At 52.6% G+C, this 18,838-nt stretch overlaps 1 protein-coding gene across 1 annotated transcript in view; it reads right to left on the bottom strand.

Moving 5' to 3' along the window:
• LOC146839030 (uncharacterized) overlaps nucleotides 1-18,838 on the bottom strand; it is a 101,769-nt gene that overhangs the window by 37,907 nt on the left and 45,024 nt on the right. The window lies entirely within an intron of this gene.

Genomic DNA, 18,838 nt, shown 5'->3' with positions numbered 1-18,838 from the left:
CACGACGGTGGGAGAGCAAGCATGTCCACCAAACAAGATGGCGACCGGGCGAAGGTGAAGTCAACCCGCCGTGGCCCGGCGCACCAATCCAACAGTATGGACCGCTACACTCTCCAGAAGGGATCTCCGGAGACATCGCGCACGTCCCCGGCGGGCCTGACGGAGACGCCCGCCCAGCCGGTGGACGTGACCCTCCGGGACGTCATGGGCGCCATCGCGGAGATGAAGGCCTCGGTGGACCAGCGCTTCGACACCCTAGCGCAAAAAATAGACTCGGTCCTTGTGGATGTGAGCCTGGTGCGGGCAGACCTGTCTAAGACGAATGACCGGGTCGATTCCCTGACCCACACCACAACGGGCCTCGAGACAGATGTGGCGGCCCTCCAAAAGGAGGTGCGCCGGCTTGGCCAGGCGAGCGCCCTGATGGACCGGCGACTGGAGGATTCCGAGGGTCGGGCCAGGAGGAATAATGTTCGGATTGTGGGGGTGCCGGAGGGACGAGAGGCGGAGGCCGCCGACCTTTTTGTGGAAGATCTAATCCTCACCCGTCTGCAGCCCCGGGGCCTGAGTAAGCTTTTTGCGGTGGAGCGTGCTCACCGGGTCCCTGGGGGCAGGCCGAAGACCGGTGCCCCGCCGCGGCCTATCATTGCCCGGGTTTTTAACTTTCGGGACAGGGACGCTATCCTGCAGACCTCCAGGCAACAGGGACCGGTCAAGCTCGACAACATGGATGTGCGTTTCTACCCAGACTTTACTCCGGCGGTCCAAAAGCAGAGACTGAGTTTTCTCGGTGTTAAACGTCGCCTGCGGGACCTGAACCTAAAGTACTCAATGCTCTTTCCAGCTAAGCTAAGGGTGGAGGTGGAAGGTCACACGCACTTCTTTGATCGCCCCGAGGCGGCTGGGGACTGGTTGGACACTCTGCCTGATGATCGGGGCCGGGGGGGTGGGGGGGGTGCGGGCGGTGGAGAGGGCCTGCCGGATCAGAATTAAGGGGTGAATAATAGGCCCTGCTCGGGACAATATTCTTTACCATTTCTCGATCGTGTATGTTCCCCTCCTATGGAGGTCGTACGGGGTCTGTTGGGGGCTTCCCTCCTCCTCTGGGGTACTAGTTAGTCTTTCTCTATGGGGCGACAGGCACACTGCACTTTGGGGGGGCTGACTGGGCTCATGCAGGGGTGCAGGGAGGGGGGAGTTCTGTTGGGATGGGGGGGTGGGGGGGGTGTGTTGTTTGTTCACACCGCAAGGCAAACCCTTTACTGTATAGCTGTACTCGAAATGCTCTGTGGGGGACGACTGATTGCTACTAGGTATGATGGGGGGTAGGGACTTGGCTGTGTTGTCCTGGAATGTTAACGGCCTGGGGGATCGGATTAAGCGTGGTGTGGTCCTGCAGTTCCTGAAACGCATATCGCCAGATGTTGTCTTTTTGCAGGAGACACACCTTATAGGTAACTCCTTCCATGCCATGAATCGGCGAGGCTATCGTTTGGTGGCCCACTCGGGCTTCACTTCGGGGTCGCGGGGGGTGGGTATCATGATCAAGAACTCGCTCCCGCTGGAGATTGATGAGGTGCGCCATGACGAGAGGGGACGCTACACTGTCCTGGTGGGTAGAATGGAGGGTAGAGTGATTGTTTTCATGTCAGTGTACGTCCCGCCTGGGTTACAAGCTACTACATTTGCGGACCTGGGGCGCCTCCTCTTGGACCTCCCGGGTGGCCTGCTGGTGGTTGGGGGGGACTTCAATGCGGTAGTTTCTGGGTCTATGGATCGTCACCCCCCTAGGGACCTCCCCCGGGCACAGGCGTGGCTGTCCGGCCTCTTAGACACACTGGGCCTGGTGGATTGCTGGCGACTAAAGCACCCTACGCAGCTGCAATACACTTTCCACTCGGGTGCCCATGGTAGCCTCTCGCGACTTGACTACATCCTGGTCCCGGCGGCCCACGCTGGGAGGGTAGGAGAGGTGTGCCATCTGGCGCGGGGTATTTCGGATCACTCCCCATTACTGTTACATTTTGATGTCTTCCCGAGGGGGGAGGGCAGGGTGGCCCCAATCAATGCATGGTACTTGCGAGACCCCACTATTCGTGCCGACTTGATCAAATCCTTACAGCGATATTTTGACGAGAATGTGGGGTCTGTCTCTTCGGCCATCTCCCTGTGGGAGGCCTTTAAGGTAGTCCTCAGAGGGGAGGCCCTCTCCTCTATCTCCCATGCCCGGAGGCGTGAGCGGGAGGAGGTGACCCGGGTGGAGGCCGAGATTGTGGAACTGGAGGGTGACCTGGGGAGCGGGGTAACGGATGCCAAGTTGCATGTTTTGCACCTCAAGCAGGCGGCCTATAGGGCCCTCATCACGGAGGCGGCCAGGGGCCTCAGTAGAGAGCAACAGGGACGATTGTATGATGTGGGCGATAAGGCGGGTAAACTGATTGCGTGGTTGGATAAGAGGGAGAGAGCGAGTCGTGTGGTTCCTTTGATTGAGAGGATGGATGGTACGCGTGTCACCGAGCCGGAAGCCATCGTCTCCTGCTTCGCGGATTACTTCCGCGAAGTGTACTCCCCGGTTTCCCCCTGCTCGGAGGAGGATTCCCATTCCCTGCTTCGGGACATAGCGCTGCCCTCCCTTTCGGTGGAGGACAGGGATTCGCTGGACGCTCCTCCCACCTCGGACGAAATTGCCCTGGCTATTCGCTCGGTCGCGTCCGGCAAGGCCATGGGCCCTAATGGTCTCCCCATCGAGCTTTACAAGCTGCGCCCGGACGTACTAGCGCCCCACCTGCGCGCGATGTTCCTGGCGGCCCACTCGCAGGGTTCCCTCCCGCCGGACCAGCGCCTGGCCACGATCGTGGTGATACACAAGGAGGGGAGGCCCCGTGAGCGGGTCACATCCTACAGGCCAATTTCGCTCTTGAACGCGGAACCCAAAATCCTCGCCAAGGTGTTGGCCAACCGGTTGGTCGGTGTGGTGGGCGATTTGGTCCACCAAGACCAATCGGGATTTATACCCCATCGCAACACGGCTCTTAATCTGCGACGCTTGCACGGGGTGCTCGCGCGTGTCCCGTTTGTGCGGGAGCCGGCCATCTTGGCATCCTTAGACGCCACCATGGCGTTTGACACGCTTGAATGGCCATACATCTGGGCGATGCTGGCGAAATTCGGATTTGGCCCGGGGTTCATTAGCTGGGTCAAATTGTTGTATTCGGGCCCATTGGCGCAGGTGGTGGTGAATGGGCGAGTCTCGGCCCCATTCGAGCTGGGGCGGGGCACGCGCCAGGGTTGCCCCTTGTCGCCGCTCCTGTTTGCACTGGCCTTGGAGCCCTTGGCGGAGTGGCTACAGTGGCACCCTTCTATCCGTGGTCTCCGCTGGACCCCTGAGTATGAGGACCGCGTGTCCCTCTACGCCGATGATATCCTTTTGTATCTGGCCTCCCCGCGCAAATCGCTGATTGTCCTGGTTGATGTTTTGCGCTCCTTCGGGCGTAACTCAGGCCTTGTCATCAACTGGGCGAAATCCTGCGTATATGTGCTTTCCGGGGAGGCTCCGGCCCTACCGCGTGACTGCCCGATCCAGATTGCCTCCCAGGGGTTCCGGTACCTGGGTATATATATCACTCTAGACCCGGAGGCCCGCTATGAGCGGAACTTGTTGCCCCCCCTCCAGCGCTTGCGAGAGGATGTGGCACGTTGGCGGCGTCTTCCGCTCTCGCCACTCGGCCGAGCGGCCTTGTTTAAGATGATGTCCTTGCCGCGCTTTCTGTACGCCCTCCAGAACACTATGGACTTGGTACCAGCGCGCTACTTCCGCGAGGTGGAGGGCCTGCAGCGGCGCCTGTTCTGGGACGGGAGGCCGCGTATTGCTCTGGCCAAATTGACGCTCCCGTGGTACGATGGGGGGGTCGCCCTCCCGGACATTAAACGGTATTACTGGGCCTCCCAGCTAGCTGCAATCAATCATGGCCTTTACGGGCCCGCCTTGAACCCGGCATTTGAAATGGACAGGGTGCTCCTGCCCGGTGGCGATTATAATCGAGCGCTCTACTCTGGCACGCCCGACTCCCGTCTGACGGGACCGACGCGTGTCATGGTGCGTGTCTGGCACGCGGCTAATGCAGCTATGGGGTGGAAGGACCGTTTGACCCGGGCGTCACCGCTATATGCGTCCGAGAGGTTGGGCTCCCTGTGGACATCGAAGGGCTTCGAGAAGTGGGACACGATCGGAATCAGCACGGTGGGAGATCTCTGGACGAGGGGGGGTTTCAAGACTTTTGAGACGCTGCAGACGGAGTTTCAGCTGCGAGGCAGTGAGTACTTTCAATACTTGCAGGTCCGCCACGCGCTGGCCTCCGTCTTCCCGGATGTTGCGTCCATTCCGGAGTCTTCCCCCCTGGAGGACAGGGTGCTAGATGGCCATGTACCAGACAGCACGATCTCCCTTATATATAAAAAACTGATCAATGACAGATCGTGCCTGCTGAATGGCCTCCGCGAGGCCTGGGTTGCCGATGGGCTGGAGCTGGACGACGAGGACTGGATCTCCGCGGTGGCCTCTCCGAAGGAGGTGGCCATCCCGGCTCGCCTTCGTTTCGTCCAGCTTAAGATCCTTCACCGGGTTTACGTCACGGGGCCGAGGCTTCTACGTATGGGCTTTGCTGGTGACGGATTGTGTAAGCGCGGCTGTGGTGCTTTGGCAACTTTCATGCATATACTGTGGGAATGCCCGAAGGTGGAGCGATTCTGGCGTGATGTGCATGAGGTTTTGCGTGTGGTTACGCGTGTCGCATTGCTGCCTGAAGCGAGGAGATGCTTGCTGAATGTGTGGGAACCAAATGATTATTCGGTCCCGCAGACGCGGTGGGTGACTCTGGGATACATGATAGCGAAGCGTGACATTGCCCAATTGTGGGGATCCCAGAGGCCCCCGGCGGTGTTGGCCTGTAAAGAACATATGGATTGGTGTATGTTTCGTGAAAAAGTAGTGTATGTGGCGAGGGGTAAGCCTGGGGCGTGGGTGAAAATCTGGAGCCCCTGGAACGCCTACCGTGGGGGTATTTGTGAGCCGCCACTGCTACCGGTAGCCTCGCCGGCCCCATCTCCTTAGCCGACCCCCTCCCTCAGCCGTGGGCACGTGGCTCCCCAGTCCCTGCTATACTCCCATTCCCCTCTTCAGAGTTTTGCTGCTGGTTAGGATCCCCCATTTGCGGAGCACGTGCTGTCACTTGGTTCGCGGGTTGCCTTGCGGGTGTGTTTTTTTTTTGTGTTGTTCTGTTTGACAAAAGGAAACCGTATTGTGGGCTAGGAGTTATGCGGCCTACGCCATTGATTTTACCTGCTTTGCCAATCTGCTCCGCCGAGAGACTCTCACTGTATGTATGCTATATGCCTTTTGCTACTCTAGTGGCCGGCCAGATGGTTGTAGGCCCATGCCTGTAACTTTTTCATCGTGCAATAAACGGTTTAAAAAAAAAAAAAAAAGAATATCCCCCGATCTGCCAAACCTTGGTTCACGGCAGATCAAGTCTTTAACCCAACTATCCATAAAATTTATAAGGATACAATCCCCCTCTAGATCTTTCACACTTGGCCCCACCCAGGGGATCCTTCGCACACTTAATATTTTTGTTTTAGCAGCTGGGGGGAGTGGCCTGTTTTTATTAAGCCAAAAAGTTACTTTATTTTCAAGATCCTGATTTGATTCCAAACGATTTGGCGCTAGTACTGGGACACCTGTCAAAATTGCCATGAATGGGGCAGAATCAGGGGGTAGGTTTACACGAATCTGTTTGTTTAGAGGAACTTTTTCTCTAGGGGTAAATGACTTAGATGTTGATGCTATAGCTGCTACAGTCTTCAACTGAGAACCCACAGTAACCACCAATGTAGGCTCAGTTAGAGCTGTTTGTGAGGGGGCTTCCTGGGGGTCCGCAACTACAGGTGTTTGTGGCGCTTTAGTTTGATTTTTCTGACCCACCTTCTTAGTTGTAAAGTGGGTATTAGCTGATATGAGATATTCTAATTGATCCAATTTTAAATTGACGATTTGCGTTCTCTCTAGGAGGGGCATCAAAAGGCTTTTTACCCGCTTTTCAATAGTTACCAAAAGTTCGTCATTATTATGTAAACAGCAAAAAGTTGTATCACCAACATCCCCAAGAGGAATACCCCTTTGTTTAACTGGGTTCACTGCAACTTTTACGGCATTTGTCATTGCTGATTTAACTCTACTTCCCTTTTTTTGACCTCCTCCTCTTTTCCGTTTGCTAGTAATTACTACTACTGGGTCAGAATCCAGGACCTGGAGTTGCATTGGAGTGGGCCCTGTATTAATCGGGTTACAAAGTTGGATACTATCCCCAGTAGTATTTGACGGAATGCGGCCTTCATTTGGGCAGACCACCATATCATTCATCGAAATTGGTTGGGGATCAGAAATTACTACAAGAATTGGGCTAGCTTCCAAGTTATTGGTCACACTTTTATCAGGAGTAGTTACAGAACCAATCCGTCCCATAGAGGAGCGTTTCCCAGTTACTAAATCTAATGACAAGCGCTTTTCTGTAAGGGCAATTTCTTATTCCAATATCCCTGTTGCCCGTATAATGAAATCATCTAAAGGTCCAGTTGCTTTAACACGACTCGATTTTACTGTTACCTGCCTACCCTTCCCAGAACGTAGAGCCATCATACAAACAATTAGATAAAGTTAAAAATAAAATAATAAGGCCAAAACCTAAACAAAACTACCTGTAAAAGTAAACCTAATAACAATAATGAATATAATTTAAAAAGTACTTTGAGTCCTTAAGGCAAGATAATGAGCCCGGCCCGTCCTTATACGTCCTTGGACGGCCTTAGACGGCCCGCCCTTTGCCCGGGCTTTGCCCCGGGCGCTCCCGCGCAGCGGAGGCAAGTGCCACACGTATATAGTCAGTGTGACGCACAGGGGGGCGGGGCTAGCAGGGAGAGCGGGCCAGGTGATACAAGTTGGCCAGGCAGGGACTCCTGGGCAATGGAGTCCCTGCGATTACGCTTGCAGCCCTGCAGGTATGCCCCAGGCTCCCCAGTCGATACAGGCACCAACCACCAGTCCTCCACAAGCTATTGCCACGAAGCGGGACCCGCAAAGCGGGTCCGGCGAGCAGGGAGCAGCAGTCAGGAACAGCCCACACAGGAGATCAAAAGAGAGAGGGCCGTAGGTCCAAGCAACAAGAATCCCGCTGAAACAAGGTGAGGAAGGGTTTTTAAGTCCGACCTGTGCGCAGGGGGCGGGGCTAGCAGGGAGAGCGGGCCAGGTGATACAAGTTGGCCAGGCAGGGACTCCTGGGCAACGGGTAGAGTCCTCTTGGACCGAAACGACTTGCAAGCGTCGCAATCTTCCTCCGTGTGCTCCAGAGAGAGGCACAAGTTACAAATTTGAAGTAGGTCGGTGCGAGGGTATTTGGCGTGGCACCCATGACAGAAATGGAATGGAGTCCGTTCCATTTGTAGATGGCTGGCCCTACGCAGCAAAGCCCGACGGTTGCCCATGAGGTTTTCTATCAAAAATGGAGAGTTTGTCGATCGATTTGAAACGCAGAGAGCAGGGAAACGCGTACCGAAACAATACCGTTGAGGGTAGAGTGGACTACGCACTGAGGGGAACCCGAAGAACGGTTTCGGAGCGCAGCAATACACGTCCTAACCCGTTTGGGATAAAAAAACAATCTAACAATGGAGTCGATGCCCATGCGCACTATCACCGGAAGGAGGAGTCACCTTACCTCGTGACTGAAAAGACTTCTTCGAAGAAAAACAACTTGCAAACATCCGGACCCAACAGAAGATGGCAGGAGTATGCAAAGCATGTGCATCTACAGCACACATGCCTCGAACAGAGGATTAATCGCCCCGAATCCCTGCCGTGGTATCTTGTCATGTTGTGGCTGAGTGTGCCATGTGATGTGGCAGGCTGTAGTGCTTGGTGTGATTTGGTCATTTTTAAGAAGGTGGAGTGCTGAATGGTTAGGCAATTTTTGATTTTCTATGTTTTTGGGATCGTGTGATATAGTGTGGTACCTACCGTATGATGTAAGTAAATAAATTACATTGCTAATATACCATAAGGATGTGGGGGTGAGTGTTATTAGGGCTGAAGCCTTGCTGATTATATGCAGAATAACAGGTCTGGGAGGTAACTACTGACTAGAGAAGGTTAGCAGCTACACAGGCCTTGGGCATTGAGCCTATTGAGTATAATATGTAACGGGCCACTGGTGACTGGAGCTGGCTAGCAACAACGCTTGCCTCTGGTATTCATTACAAGCAGGGTAACAGTACATGTCAATATTGACTGCAACTGGTTGGCAGTAGAGTTGACCTCTGGTTTTGAATATTTGCAGGATTTAAGGTAAAGGGGTCACTACTGACTGGAGTTACTTAGCAGGATAATAGGTCTCAGGGGGCCAATACTGACTGAAGCTGGTTAGTATGATCACTAGTCCCAAGGTGCTAGTAATGGCTCAAGTTGGCTAGAATGATAACAGGTCCCAGGGGCCAGTACTAACAGGAGCTGGCGAGTAGGCTTACATACAGGTCCAAGGGGCCACCACCGACTGGAGCTGGCTAATAGAATAACAGGCCCAAGGGTGGTGGGGGTGCGAGTGGCACCAGTGACCGGAGTCGGCTAGGAGCATTGACGACCTTTGGTACTGATTAAATGCTTTCAGGTCACAAGAAGCACTGCTGAAAACAGCTGGATAGCAGCAGTGGTGGCCTCTAGGAAGAAGGAATTGAGAAAGCATAACTGGATACACTGGTTTCTTTAATACCGATAATTGGTTACACATGAATGCCATAACGTGCACCGATATATTACATTACCAAATTACAATATTCTTATATTAATTTGATGTGTCGGTTCGCCTTAATATGCCTGCAAAGTTACATGATTCTATTAGGGCTCAGAACCATTTTATTTAGTGATGTTCATCTGAAATGAAATGAAATGAAAACCAATTTGTAATGCGCAACTAAGCACAATGGGCGTCAAGGCGCCTAACCAAAGAATGCTAGTTAGATCAAATAAACTTGCTTACTGGTAGGCCTTGATGAAACACCACGTTTTGAGCGCTTTTTTAAAAAGGGCTAGTGAGGGTTGGGCCTTAATCTCCGAGGGGAGGGCATTCCATAATCGAGGGGCCACGTTGGAAAAGGCCCTGCTGCCCCATCTGACTTTCTTGGAACGGGGAACTACAAGAAGATTCATCTCGGAGGAGCGAAGACACCTGATTGGGATATAGCAGGTTAGCAGGGAACCTAAGGCATCAGAGGATCCGGCCAATAGGGCTCCATACACCAAGCACAGAAGTTTGAACGAGATCCTATGCTGGATTGGAAGCCAGTGCAAGCTCTTCCTGGCTAATGTAGCCGAGGAAGCATTAGGTACAGCCAGAACAAATCTTGCTGCAGCGTTCTGCACAGCCTGAAGGCATTGAATGAGACCCTTGTTGATATCTGCATATAGTGCATTGCATTAGTCCAACCTTGAACCCACTAGCGCAACCACAATCTGCTGACGGGCCGGGGGGGGGGGGAAAGATAGTGAACGATGCTCCTAAGAATCTTGAAAACCGCCCAGCAGGTGGCCACCGTTCTATTGACCTGGAGAGTCATAGTCAGCGAGGTGTCAAATATAACGCCAAGGTTCCTGGCAGAGTGGGATGGAATAGGGCAGGTTCCCAAAGATGGGGGCCACCACTCACTGGACCAAATATCCTGATTCTTAACAAAGATCAGGACCTCGGTTTTGATCGCCGTTCAACTTTAGGGAGTTTTGAATCATCCATTCGGAGACTGCTTGCATGCAGTTCCTAAAGTTGAATGCGGATGTACTAACCGAGTGAGCCAGGGACACCATAATTTGGGTGTCATCGGCGTATGACACCACCTTCACCCCCTGCGATTTCACAAGCCTAGCAAGTGGGGCCACGTAAATGTTAAACAGGGTCGGGCTCAAGGCCGACCCCTGTGGAACCCCACATTGCAAGGATTTGGCAGGGGAGAGGAACTCTCCAAGCTTGACCCTCTGCTCTCTTAGATCTAAAAAAGAGGACAAAAGGCTCAGGGCCGGACCCGCCACTCCTACGTCCCTCAGACGTGATGTTAAAGTCGAGGGAGACAGGGGATCAAATGCTGCCGTTTGATCAAGTAGGACCAAAAGAGTGGTCTGACCTTGATCCACCTTCGTTCGAATATTATTCACCACCATAGTGTAACGCCCTGAACGTCTCAGGATCGTTTAACAGACACGATAATGAGGACGCAACCACTTGTGAAGGGTTAGTTATTTTAATGAAGGCAAAAACAATACAACGAATAAACAAAAGTTATAGTCACTGGAATCCTCCAGGCTAAGTACGTTACCAGCCCACAGCACGGATGGTCCTAACCGTCCTCTGCATATACGCCGATCCCGGCGTATGCCAACAGAGGGCAGAAATGAAATGGCCGACAATGCCAATCGGTAGGCTGTGAGGGGCACGACGAGTGTTGGGGAGAATCGAGGAGTCAGGGAAACACCCAGCCGGGGTCTCTACCTGAAGGGAGCAGCCGCTCAACCTCTTCCTCAGACTGCACCGGGACGCGGAGTCACCTCCTGGTGATGCGTCACCGATACCCCAATCAAAAGCAAGAAGACTGAACCGAGAGCAGCCGCTCGATCGATCCTGTGGACTTCCGAGTCTGTAGCGCGGCAAACACCTCCTGGTGTGCGTTACAGCTGGCAGTCCCTGTATCTCTGGTCGGGCTGGGAGTTACGACTCCAACCAGCAAAAGCGCCACTGCGCTTTGACTCAGCCGAGTCAAAAAGCGAAGCTCAATGGTTGACCGGTAGAGCTTCCGGGTCCTTCACAGGTGACGATGGGGCAAGACACGGCCCAGGGAGTAACGACTCGACCTACCTCCGTTCTTGCCTTACTGGAGCACCACTCCGGAACACTGCTCTTCACGAAGCAGGTACGTCGGTGTAAACACAATATCCGACAGCCTTGTACCTCCCGGTTCCTCCCTTTATAGGGCGTGTTTTCCTTGAGTTATGTAACAGCTCTCCTGTTTACATAAGGGCGTGTTTTCCCTTGAGTTATGTAACAGCTCTCCTGTTTACATAAGGGCGTGTTTTCCCTTGAGTTATGTAACAGCTCTCCTGTTTACATAAGGGCGTGTTTTCCTTGAGTTATGTAACAGCTCTCCTGTTTACATAACCTCTCAACCGCTAAGCATCCTGGGAGATGTAGTCCGTTTACGCTGGTTACCGTTTTCCTCCCCTCGCATGACAGGAATTCTTGACAGTACATCCTCCCTCTCAGCGGCTCCCCACGGGTCCAGCGCTGGCAGGAAAACGCCGATGGAACAAGGAGACCAAGCGCGGAGCATGAACCCCTTCAGCCGGTTCCCATGATTGCTCCTCCGGGCCATAGCCTTTCCACGCAACCAGGTACCACAGCTTCCCCCTGCGCCATTTGGACGCCCGTATGCCCGACACTTCATACTCCACCTCCGACTCCACGCATACCGGCCTAGGTGTCCCAGACGGCTTGGAGGGTGCTGGTTTGAGCAATGATACATGAAAGACAGGGTGTATCCGCAATGACTGGGGCAAGCACACCTTCACGTTCACGGGACCCATACACTTGGTAATGCGATAGGGGCCCATGTACTTGGGATGGAACACACTGTTCTTTCGAAACCTCATGTTTCTTGTGGATATCCAGACGTAGTCTCCAGTGCGGTACAGTGGCCCGGGCCTTCTCTTCCTGTCAGCCGCAGCCTTGTATCGTCTCTTGGCCTCTATTAGGACAGCCCTTGAGCGCATCAACGTGTCTTTTATGTGTGCCACCCTGTCCGCTGTGGCGGGAATCCTGTCCTCTCTGAACGGATGTAGAAATGGCAAGAACCTGGGATGTTGGCCATAGTTGCTATAGAACGGAGATGACTGTGTGGAGCTGTGAGTGGCGTTGTTATAGGCTATCTCTGCAACCCATAGCAAGTCGACCCATTCTTCCCTGCCCTGGTCCACAAAACATCGCAGATACTGTTTGAGCGTTTGGTTCAGGCGCTCGGTTTGGCCGTCCGTTTGAGGGTGGTAGCTGGTGGACAGGGCGGTCTTAACATGCAGCGCAGTGCACCAAGTCTTCCAGAATTGCGCAGTAAACTGCGACCCCCGGTCCGACACGATCACCCCAGGTAATCCATGCAGTCGTACCACATTCTTTAGGAGTAGTGACGCCAATTCCCCGGCCGTAGGGACTCTCTTGCAGGGGATGAAGTGCCCCATTTTCGTCAAGTAATCCACCACCACCAGAATTGCCGTCATCCCCTGGTCTACCGGTAGGCCCACCACGAAGTCCAGTGATATGCTATCCCATGGTCTATCCGGGGTCGGAAGTGGATGTAAGAGCCCTTGGGTTCGGCCATGGTCGGCCTTCATGGTAGCACACGTAGGACACTCCTGTCCCCACCTCCTAACATCCACTCTCATGGTTGGCCACCAGAAATGCCGTCCCATGCTAGCCACCGTTTTTTCAAAGCCCAAATGACCTGCGCATGGAGAGTCATGGCACCAGATGAATGCTTGTTTCCTTAGCCTAGGCGTGGGTATCAACAGGCACCTGCCCTTCAGGGGTATCCCGTCCTTCAGCTGCCATTCTCTGTGACTGAGGAGCCACCTCCGCCATGCGAATGACCTGATCCCTCTCTTTATTCCCCTCAGGAAAGTATCCGGTTGGATAACCCCCAATACCATCCTCGGGGAAATGATGGAATGCTCGGTCGCAGGCAATGGTTCCTTAACTGCAGATTGACGGGACAGGGCGTCCGCCTTCCGGTTTTCCGTCCCCGGCCGATATGTGATGCGGAAGTTGAACCCCGCAAAGAAGATCATCCACCGCAGCTGCCTGGGAGAAAGGTGTCTTGTGGCCGTCATGAACTGTAGATTCCGATGGTCCGTGTACACCGATACCACATGTCTTGCCCCCATCAACCAATGCCTCCATTCGGTGAAGGCGTCCTTGATTGCGAGAAGCTCCTTCTCCGCAATATGGTAGTTGCGTTCGGCGTCGTTGAGTTTGCGGGACATGTACGCAACGGGATGAAGCACCCCTGTGTCGTGGTTGCGTTGGGACAAGATAGCCCCCAGCGCCACATCCGAAGCGTCCGCTTCCACCACGTAGGGGAGATCCGGATCGGGGTGAGCCAACACCGGCGCCTTACCAAAGGCGCTTTTCAGGGCCTCAAAGGCTGTGTTCGCTTCAGGGGACCAGACAAACTCCTTGGACTTCCTCAGTAGCTGTGTGATTGGGGCCACCAATCCTGAAAATCCATCTATAAACCGCCTGTAAAAGTTGGCGAAGCCAATGAAACTTTGGACGTCCTTCACGCTTTGGGGCACCGGCCATTCTTTCACCGCCTTGATCTTTCGTTCTGCCATCTCCTGTCCCTCTGGACTCAGCATCACTCCGAGGAATTCCACGGACGTGACGTGGAAGTCACACTTGCTGAGTTTACAAAACAGCTTGTTTTCCCTCAGCTTTTGGAGCACAGCTTTGACGTGGTGTACGTGCTCCTCCACACTGGACGAGTAGATGAGGATGTCGTCGATATATACGACCACGTAGATATCCAACTCCTCTCTGAATACCTCATTCAAAAAGTACTGAAAGGCTGCCGGGGCGTTGCACAGACCGAACGGCATGACGAGGTACTCTTAAAGGCCGAACCTGGTCTTAAAGGCGGTCTTCCACTCGTCTCCGTCCCTCATGCGCACCAGATGGTATGCCCCTTTCAAATCCAACTTAGTGTAGATACGAGCTTTCTTGACCTGTTCCAGCAGTACACTGATGAGAGGCAAGGGGTACCGATTCTTTATGGTTATCGCATTCAATGCCCTAAAGTCCACACAGGCTCTCAGCTCCCCATTAGCTTTCGGGATGAAGAAGAGTGGCGAGGCGGCCGGAGACTTGGACGGGCGGATGAATCCTAGCTTGAGGAGTTTATCCAGGTACCCCCGGAGATGCACGTTTTCAGGCTCCGTCAGGGCATACAGCCTGCCGCTGGGAACGCTGGCCCCTGGCACCAGGTCGATCTGGCAGTCAAACTGTCTATGTGGTGGTAGCACTTCCGCCTTCACCTCATCAAATACATCCTCAAAACTGTGATAAGCCTGGGGGAGAGCCACATCTTTTTCTGCCGCTGTAGCCACCGTCTGACTCCCGCTCTCATCTGCGTCAAGGGATTCCGTTCTTTTTCCACAATGCAGGATGCAATACGGTGACGTCATTTCGACGCGATGTGTTGGCCAATCCACAGAGGGGTTGTGTTTCTGTAGCCACGGCAATCCCAATATGACGCCATATTGGGGCGCTCGGATGATGTTAAAATCGATTTGTTCCAAATGGTTCCTCCCATATCTCATCGGAAGGACCCCCGTGTGCTGCCCGATGGGCCCCGTCACCAGTCGCCTTCCGTCTACAGCATAGACGTCTTCGGGTACAGCTTTGGGAAGAAGCATTAGCCCTAGCCTGCATGCCTCGTTGTGGTCCATAAACATGCCAGTGGCCCCTGAATCCACCATGGCCACAACGGGTATCCACTGGTCATGCACTCCCACGTGCACCGTGAGAAACAGGTGTCGGTGTCCCTTAGTGACCGAGTTGGAGAGTGAAGGGATGGATGAGTGACTCCGAGATGCCCCTTCTTTGGTCTGGGAGTCCTCTAGTTTTCCGCCGGTATGTCCACCACGGCTGTTACCGACCGGTTGGCCCGATAACGTGACGTCTTCGGTTTGGCAGGGCATTCACGTACGTAGTGGCCTTTTTTGCCACAATATAGGCACAATCCTTGTTTACGGCGTGACTCTTTCTCCGTGGCTGTGAGGCTCGCTCGTATTGCGCCGATGTCCATGGGTTCTCCCTTGGATGCGGTGGAAGTTTCAGGACTTCCCACCGTCACATAGGATGGAAGGGATTTTCCTTTTCTCCCATGATCCCCCTTTCTTTCACTTAGCCTATGTTCCAGCCGTAATACCAGGTTGATAAGGCCCTCACATGTCTTGGGTTGAGGGTCAATATGAGCCACGGCGTCTTTGAGCTCATCGCACAGCCCGTGATGGAAGAGCGCCGTCTGTTTAGCAACAGGCCACTTGGTTTCTGCAACTAGCCGTCGGAACGCGTTGAGATACTGCACCAGGTCGTTGGATCCCTGTCTCAACTCAAGCATTTCACGGTCCGCCGTGTACGAGTCAGCCCTTCTGTCAAAGACCTTCAGGAATTCCTCGCGAAAAGCACCCCAATCACATAAGATGGGGTCGTCCCTGCTCACCAGAGGTACGGCCCATTGTGCCGCGTTTCCAGCCAAATAGGAAATAAGGAAAGCCACACGAGCCTGACTCGTGGGGAACGCCTTTGGTTTGCACGATAAATGTAGCGCCACTTGTGTGAGGAATACCTGCACTGTGTTAGGATCCCCACTGTACCTCTCTGGTGTTGCCAAGGGGATGGCTACCGGCATTTCCACTACTACCGCAGGGGTCTGGTTCGTGAGGGAGGTGCTGGGCGTGAGCGGGTCCACTTGGATAGCATCCAGTCTGGCTTTTACATCGGCTGTTTCTTGCCTAGAGGCAGCCACTTCAACTTGCACGGTCGCTAAAGCAGCCAGCACATCATCAAGTGTTGCCATGTCTGTTATCGACCGGGAGACAGTTAGTGTTATTACGGTCGGATATTTTGTAACGCCCTGAACGTCTCAGGATCGTTTAACAGACACGATAATGAGGACGCAACCACTTGTGAAGGGTTAGTTATTTTAATGAAGGCAAAAACAATACAACGAATAAACAAAAGTTATAGTCACTGGAATCCTCCAGGCTAAGTACGTTACCAGCCCACAGCACGGATGGTCCTAACCGTCCTCTGCATATACGCCGATCCCGGCGTATGCCAACAGAGGGCAGAAATGAAATGGCCGACAATGCCAATCGGTAGGCTGTGAGGGGCACGACGAGTGTTGGGGAGAATCGAGGAGTCAGGGAAACACCCAGCCAGGGTCTCTACCTGAAGGGAGCAGCCGCTCAACCTCTTCCTCAGACTGCACCGGGACGCGGAGTCACCTCCTGGTGATGCGTCACCGATACCCCAATCAAAAGCAAGAAGACTGAACCGAGAGCAGCCGCTCGATCGATCCTGTGGACTTCCGAGTCTGTAGCGCGGCAAACACCTCCTGGTGTGCGTTACAGCTGGCAGTCCCTGTATCTCTGGTCGGGCTGGGAGTTACGACTCCAACCAGCAAAAGCGCCACTGCGTTTTGACTCAGCCGAGTCAAAAAGCGAAGCTCAATGGTTGACCGGTAGAGCTTCCGGGTCCTTCACAGGTGACGATGGGGCAAGATACGGCCCAGGGAGTAACGACTCGACCTACCTCCGTTCTTGCCTTACTGGAGCACCACTCCGGAACACTGCTCTTCACGAAGCAGGTACGTCGGTGTAAACACAATATCCGACAGCCTTGTACCTCCCGGTTCCTCCCTTTATAGGGCGTGTTTTCCTTGAGTTATGTAACAGCTCTCCTGTTTACATAAGGGCGTGTTTTCCCTTGAGTTATGTAACAGCTCTCCTGTTTACATAAGGGCGTGTTTTCCCTTGAGCTATGTAACAGCTCTCCTGTTTACATAAGGGCGTGTTTTCCTTGAGTTATGTAACAGCTCTCCTGTTTACATAACCTCTCAACCGCTAAGCATCCTGGGAGATGTAGTCCGTTTACGCTGGTTACCGTTTTCCTCCCCTCGCATGACAGGAATTCTTGACACATAGTGAGTACAGATTCCGTACTATGAGATTTCCTGAATCCATACTGGGAGTTGTCCAGAAACCCAGAGGAATCCAGGAAAGCAGACAGATGAAAATTAAGGTGGGATTCAAGCATTTTGGCTGGGGCAGGAAGCAGAGATATGGGTCTGAAGTTTTTAAGCATTTCTGGGTCCAGGGTAGGCTTTTTAAGCAGGGGCTTCACTATCGCCTTTTTCCAGGCTGCCGGGAAAGTACCCTGTGCCATAGCACCATTCATCACCTCCATCAGAGGCAGTTGTAGGGTGTCCCTAAATGCTTTCAGCACTTTCAGGGGACAAGGGTCCGAAGGAGAGTCCGACTTTGTCCTGTCAAACAGAAGATCAAGCTCCTCCAGGGAAAGCGTCGGGAAATGGGTGAGGGTCTTAGTGGGATCTCTGGTCCAGGACTCCAATTTTGCGAAGGCCAAGGGAGAGTGAGCCCCCAGGGTACTCCTCTGTGTTTCCAGAGCAAGATAGATATCCTCAATTTTCTAATGGAAAAACTCTGAGATTTTATTACACAACTCCTGTGAGCCCACACTGGATCAGGCACTTGTAGGGAACATAGGGAGTCCACAATCTTAAAAAGTTCCTTAGATGATGTGAGGGATGTGGTAAGGTTGGAGAAAAACTCCTGCTTTTCCTTTATCACCCTGACCTTGTATTCTCACAGCAGACGTTTGTGTGCCTCTCCTTCAATGGGGTTCCAGGATTTTCGCCATCTTCTCTCCTGTCTGCACACTTTCCTGCATCTTGTAGTAAATTGAATATTGACAAACAGAAGTGTTATTTCCAGAAACAGTGAATTCTGCAGCTTGTCTGTGTATCTTTTATCTGCACCTCAAGGACTCCTCACATTCCTCTCCAGAGAAGATCCTGCCTCCTACTCAGTAGTGTTATTTCAGTAACTGTTTCTATCACGTGTTCATGTTTCGTTGACTTGTATTAGGAGAAGAGTGTATAAAAATACATTAGCATTATATACTCCAAATTGCTTGAGGGTGGATGGTCTCGTCCATTGCAAAGACAATTGTCACTTGTTAGTTTGTTTGGCCTTTTGCTATTTTTGCATTAAATGTATGATAGATTTGTTGGTTTCCCGGTGTGTTGTGTTTTATTTTACATATCACAAGAGATAACGAGGAAAATGACAGTCCAGTATACACATTCTTCATATAAATCAACTCACAGTATACTGTTCTGGAGGTTCAGTCTCACAGACATTATCTCTAACTGAATGCAGGCACCCTAGGAAGCATGTGCTTTTCAAACCAGTTGCCCTCTGATGCGGCGTCCTCGCTATTGGATAAGTCAAAATGTCCTGATATTTAGGAGGGTTACCGTCTCTAGTGCACTCTGTTAGGCAGTGCTCACCTGTGGTAGTAAGATGTTAATAGGCACCTTATCACCTATGCACGGTGCAGGGATTTGAGTTACAGAGCTCCTCACGCTGTGGAGAAGATTAGGTCACATTTACCAGTTTTGCCATATTTGGTCCTGATGAAATGCCAACAGATTGCTCCATTACTACACAAGGCATGGAAAAAGTTGACCTGAGGTATAGACCCCAGCTTACCAGCAGGTCCATAGGTGACTGACACTTTCACACAGTGATAGGGGCCATTAGTTCCTCAATTTCTCTGCCACTGTTTTTAATCTCAACATGGACCAGGAAGATCACATTAACTATATTGCGTCAACTGGTCGATAGTTGATCTTATATTCAGACTTTCACCATTCTCACATCTTATGACACAACATCCTCTGTCCTACTATGCTCATCCGGCGTATTTATTAAAAGATCTCCGACAACGTGCCCTCTTGTTGTGCCCACCAGGCATTGTAGTGACGGCCTGATGAGGAGTATAGCCCAATGATGAATCATGTCACCTTCAGGTGAGTGAACGCAACTTGTCTTAAAAGCACATGCTTCCTAGGGTGACTGTGTTCAGTTACAGATAATGTCTCTGGGACTGAA

This window comes from Triturus cristatus, chromosome 4_2 (assembly GCF_964204655.1).
Source record: "Triturus cristatus chromosome 4_2, aTriCri1.1, whole genome shotgun sequence".
In the NCBI taxonomy this organism is placed as follows: domain Eukaryota; kingdom Metazoa; phylum Chordata; class Amphibia; order Caudata; family Salamandridae; genus Triturus; species Triturus cristatus.
The sequence above is the reverse complement of the archived record's forward strand: the minus strand, read 5'-3'. Positions and strand labels throughout refer to the sequence as shown.